Raw genomic sequence first — 6,000 nt, 5'->3', positions numbered from 1 at the left:
TGAAACCCGGTGCCGGCACATAGCCTACTCCTTCCGAATAGCACCGAGCTTAACGCCCTCATCCGACGGACGAATCACCATGAACAGTGCACTCGCTTCACGAGACATAGCGGAGGGGCTTGGAATCAAATCCAGGACAGTGGTGCAAAGACTGGTAACCAGAAACCTTACGCCACCATCTCCCCTTGCCGGCGAAATACTGGCAGAGAAAATTTTATCCGCCACCAGGATTCGAACCGGCTTTCCTCCGAGGCGGGAGCCACCAGACAAGCGTGCGTTAATGAGTTCGGCTACGAAGTCGGGTCAGAGGTGATGATACGGCCATGGAATTCCTTGAAAATATTCTACTTTGGTTTAATAAACTTATGGAGGAAGCAAAACGTATTCCGTGGGCTCTACAATATCTTGGTGGGTATAATACAAGACTACGGTAACTGATGTCTATTGTAGAGCCAATTAAGGGACGATTGCTTTACACTAGCATCTCTGAAGCAAACTGAATAGTTTCTTTATGAACAATGGTACAAAATCTTACCGCAATGGCCGGCCGCGGTGGCCGAGCAGTTCTAGGCGCTACGGTCTGGAACCGCGCGACCGCTACGGTCGCAGGTTCGAATCCTGCCTCGGGCACGAATGTGTGTGATGTCCTTAGGTTAGTTAGGTTTAAGTAGTTCTAAGTTCTAGGGGACAGAAGTGAAGTCCTATAGTGCTGAGAGCCATTTGAACCATTTGAATGTTACTGCAATATTTTATACAGTTGTATATCATCAGTGGTAGTTACCCTATTTTGGTTACTATAGATGGTCTGACCTCATATTAAGGTAGGTGATTCCACTGTTTTTTCAATCATCGGCGTGTCGGAATTTGGAAGTAGCTTTCAGTCTGCTAACCCGTCTGTAAATCGATAGCTTACATGTGAAGCATTGGCTACAAATGTGATTCTGCGTATTGACACGAGTTTGTCTTCTTGTTGCAGGTTTCCTCGGGTGACGAGAGTCCATTACATTGCCGGTAAGTTACCCGTCACTCCTAATGCTGTGATTAGTGACAACGGCAAATTTTCGCATGTATATTACTTGTTTGCCCAGGAACTATCTTTTCTCCAACATCTACATACTTAACCACGCAAGACACAGTACATCGCGAGGCGTAAGGTATCTCGTAACGCTGTTTGTCATACTTTCCTGTACCACCCGCGAATGATTGGCTGGTAAAATTGCTACATCATTAGCAACATACGTTGTAAGTTCTTCAGTCTCGGCGGCCTGGGTGTGATCTTTGTTGAGAAAACAGAATGGTTACGAGATATTTGCGTGTCTTAGGGACAATCATATCGTACTGCAATCTACCTCAGGGAGTCTTTCAGCGGGATTATTTCGTGCATCTCTAGAAAAGATACGTTATACATTCTTAGGAAGAGAAAGAGGAGGAGGTGAGCAAACTGAAAAAAAGCCATTAATTATCTCACAGGTATTTTGATCGATGTTTGACACTTAGAAAGCACAGTAATTTACTTACCAGAAGAGAAAAAACCAGTTGTGCTGTATATTACAGACAAGAGATCCATAGAGACCAATATATCAAATGAAAAGGACATACGCAGATACTTTTATACAATGGCATTTATGCTTCCCGAACGTGGAGAAGCGGGAGAGAACTTCAAAAAATCATTATTGAGCTTTGATACCATTTACAGGATATGTCAGAAATACTTTTACAGCCTTTCGGAGCGTAGCTCCTCACATCAAAACAATAAAACCCAAATAAATTTACGTTTAAAATATTTCGTTTTTGAGTTATTATGATGGAAAACTCTTCCAAATTTTCATGTCAGAAAGTGATAGGTATATCCAAAACATGCTCTACCGGGTTCTGCACAGCATTAACTCGTCAGACTGGCGCAAACTTTCAAACAACCCAGAGGGATATTTTGCAGGTTTCCAGTTTAATAGAATCAGAATAATTTCTAAAATCGCATAATAATTCTAAAAAGAATAAAAGGTTTGCGTTCTGGATTCTAGGACATCGAGTCTCCCCCACGCACACAGATACATAGAATACGATGCCTATCTGTGCGCTTTGGTGCACAAAGAGTTCGTCTTAACTAGAAATGCAGATTTACTTTACCTTCGCCTTACACGGTGCGTCTGTGCTATGGACTAAGTAGGAGTACTGCGTGGCCAGTGTGTGATGGGTTGAGCGGGGTGTGCGCCGGTGTGCAGCGAGTTCGTTTGGCAGCAGGTAGCAGGTAGGGCACCGGAAGTGGAGCAGCCGCGCTTCCGGCGGCAGCGGAGGTCACCGGGGCCGGCCGGTTGGCTGCCCGCGCCCGCCTGCTCTCTCACACTACGCCCTCGTACCTCTCATACGCACACGCGCACAACTTTTAGCCGCTTTCATTTTCTTTCGGTATACATTGCGAAGCAAGCCATTCTCTTTACATCCGATTCGCCCTGCGGGGAAGACATCCGTGGACGAGAGAGCGGGGCGCACTTGTAGATATTTCCGCCACCGCTCGGTTCAACTTGGGTTTGCATATCGTGTCGCAGAGCAGCGAAATTGTTGCTTATTCTGTGCATGCATAATGACATTTCGCCGCCACTGAATGTGAACAACAAGGAGAAGCAAGTTCAAAACCAAGCGCGACTGTCTGACTGACTGACTGAGTGACTGAAGTTGTAAAACTACCGTAGCGCCCGTAGACCAACAGAAGTAGACGCAGTCTACGGTAGTTTTCCTAGTAGCTATGGTCAGTTAAAGTCATACCCGTAACACCTGTATGTTAGGTGTGCTGCATACGTATCGGACGTTAGCTCATAACGATCGCTTTCATTGCGTATGCGATCAGCATCCTACTATATTCCCCCAAAAACTGTAAGAGGTGAAGTCTAGAAAGTGAGTGAGAATATATGAAGGTCCAGGTAACCTACGGTACATTTTTGTTCTGTACAGTTATCCTCCAGTCTGTTACTTAAGAATAAATAGTATTTGCAGCAAAACTAAAACTGTCAATGTTTAATTCAGGTTTTATTCGACAATTGTTGATTTGTTACGTGAAACTGGGGGATGTTGTAGTAAAAATAACGAAAACAATATAGATTTTTCGTATACCGCTGTATAACGCAATTTCCTAAAAACAAACGTAAAATAAAAAATAAAAAAACGCAGAAAATATAGAACATCGCATCAATACTTCGTCGAACTTATATAAAACATGTTTCTGTTGTTAATGAACAACTTTTGCATGTATCAATAACAACAGGAAACTCTTGCCTTTGATCGCGATAAAAAACGTTCTATTGATAGGAATGGAAACTGTACTTGCATCAGAAGTAATTGCTTTGGTTACATAAAAGCGCAGAAGTTATGCTATCATCTAATTTTTTATTACTTATAAAATGCAATTTATATTCCGTAAGGTTATAAAATACGCAATGGAACAACACTGAATGACATGCGTTTCTAATTATGTTCAAGAAAACAACCAACCAAACAAAAAAAAAAAAAAGAAATAGAGAGAATTCGTCCGCTCCCACTTTATCTCCTACACATTTATTTCTGTTTCCTTCCTTATCATTTCTACCAATGTTAGCGGTAATCCTACCGTTTATGAAGTGTACCAAAACTACCTAACCATAGTTTTCCTAGAGCGCAACTCTAGTTATGACCCAAGAGTGTGGAGAGTAGCTCGCTACCTTGAAGGAGTGTTGGCAGAAGTACTGTAGAAACGTCACACGGAAGTTAAGGGACCCTCGCACCTACTGTTAACATGTGGAAATCATAACCGTCTGACGCTGAGTATCTTCGTACTGTAAATACTAGAAACATTCACGAACAGAGTATTTTCAAAATTAACAATACTTATTGAGCGTGTGGGGGCGAGTATTATCGGTCTGACGCTTTGCCGTTCTGTTATTCGCATTTTTCCAATTTGGTTTCTGTATAATATCTGCTAAGTTCAAGTGATTCAGACTTTCAATTTTTTTTAAATGGGCGTAGAAATGATGGCTTAATTTATTTACTAGCAGTGTTACAGAAACAGCCCATGTCTAGGACGAGTGTTAAAAAAGGGCTAGTATTAAAAAAGTGCTCGGTAATAGTGTTTGAAATTCAGTGTATTGTTATCAACAAACACACAAATGCGCCATGTGGTCCAAAATAGCGAAGTTACTCCTCCTACTTGTCGACTGGAAGTGCCTGTCTCATTGCCATATTCTGTATTTCTATTGTTTCTTGTATTATCATTAGTAAATAATTCCTGTTTGTTGTGGACGTGTTACAACAATGCAACTGTCGAAATTAAAGATAATTTATAATGAAGTACAGTTAACCAGTTGCGTTTATTTTCTCTGTGAAGACATTTCAAGTTGCCTGGCCTCTCATCTTCAGATGTTGTCAGTTATTTACGTGCCATTGACATTCAGTTCTTGAAATTTTATCTGGAGACTCTCTCTGTTTGGTTTCCATCTAAGAGCCAGCCACTTCAGTTTAGTCGCACTGCTCCGCAGGTCAAACAAACCTGTGACCATTCGTACCGTCCTCTTTATATACAATCAATAACCCCTGCTAGTCCTATTTGGTAATGGTCCCACACACATGAGCAATATTCTAGGATGGATCGCACGAGTGATTTGCAAGCATTCTCGTTTATAGACTGATGCATATCTCCGATAGTCTCCCAATAAACCGATGTCTGCTACCTGCTTTACCCGCAACTAAGCCTATGTGATCGTTCCAATTTGTCTGAGTTGACAGATTCATGTTTTTTCGTTGTTTGAAGTGTATGATTTCAGATTTCTGAACATTTGAAGGAAGTTGCCAGTCTTTGCAACACTTTGAAATCTTATCGAGGTCTCACTGAATATTTATACAGTTTCGCTCAGACTGTCCTTCGCTCTAGATAACTGCATCATTGCGAAAAGCCTGAGATTACTACTAATGTTGCCCGCAAGATCATTAATATACAACATGAACAGCAAGGGGCCGAACACACTTCCCTGGGATACTCTCGAAGTTACTTCTACATCTGTCGATGACTCTCCATCCAAAATAACGTTGTAATGTTGTTGCTTAATGTGAGGTGTAAGCGGTGCTGATATTCAAGATATTAAAAGCGGGTTAAAAGCTGTGAGCTGTCTGGGGAAGTTAACCTTGCATTACTGAGCAACTGTTTCACCTGGTATCCAGTCTAGCTTACCAAATTCCCAACCAGACTAACATTAATTATAATCTTTTAATAGTCATATGACAACCGATGATATATATATATATATATATATATATATATATATATATAAAAGAGAATTTAAATAAAAAGAAATAAATCAGTTTGTATTTATATATATATATATATATATATATATATATATATATATATATATATATAAAAGAGAATTTAAATAAAAAGAAATAAATCAGTTTGTATTTAGAAATTTATTTTAACATTGATCATTGAAATTTCAGCATATTAAACTTGATTCATAACTAAACTGGTGCCTTATTTAGGATTGTGAAAATGTGAGTTTGTAATCTTACAGAACACATCAAATATGCAGCCAAGATTGGGAGACTCATACAACACTGCATTCATAAAATAACACACAAAGAACGTTGAAACATACGCAAGAGGAAATTAACCACAACCAACCGATTCAATTTTCACCCAAAGAAGTTACGTTCGTAGCACAATCCTGTTCGTCATGTAATTACCACACACTGGTATACTAAATTCATATTAACTCTTTGTGAAATCTTCCCAAAAAGAATAGCTGAGGGCTACTTTGATGATTACACCACATGCTTCACGTGGTCAACTTGGTTTACACAAAGAGTGTAACTCCACAATAATTTTGATAATTAAAGTAAATTAGATCGAAAAGCAATATACAAAAGAAAAACCTCGAACTGGTTACTATCGTCTTACTACTAACCTGATGGGTCAAACAATTGTATAAGCACGTGGTACTGGTTTCACAAAGTACACCCCACGTTAGTTGAACGTAA

At 40.0% G+C, this 6,000-nt stretch overlaps 1 protein-coding gene across 1 annotated transcript in view; it reads left to right on the top strand.

Annotated features, from left to right (window-relative positions):
* Window positions 1-975: 975 nt before the first annotated feature.
* The window catches only part of LOC124546001, a 359,037-nt gene continuing 354,012 nt past the window's right edge, over window positions 976-6,000 (top strand). Inside the window, exon 1 of the transcript XR_006967651.1 lies at window positions 976-1,011. The gene's annotated coding sequence lies outside the window, so the exon portion shown is untranslated. The remainder of the gene's footprint in view (window positions 1,012-6,000) is intronic.

The sequence above is a fragment of the Schistocerca americana genome, chromosome 8 (assembly GCF_021461395.2).
Source record: "Schistocerca americana isolate TAMUIC-IGC-003095 chromosome 8, iqSchAmer2.1, whole genome shotgun sequence".
In the NCBI taxonomy this organism is placed as follows: domain Eukaryota; kingdom Metazoa; phylum Arthropoda; class Insecta; order Orthoptera; family Acrididae; genus Schistocerca; species Schistocerca americana.
The sequence above is the reverse complement of the archived record's forward strand: the minus strand, read 5'-3'. Positions and strand labels throughout refer to the sequence as shown.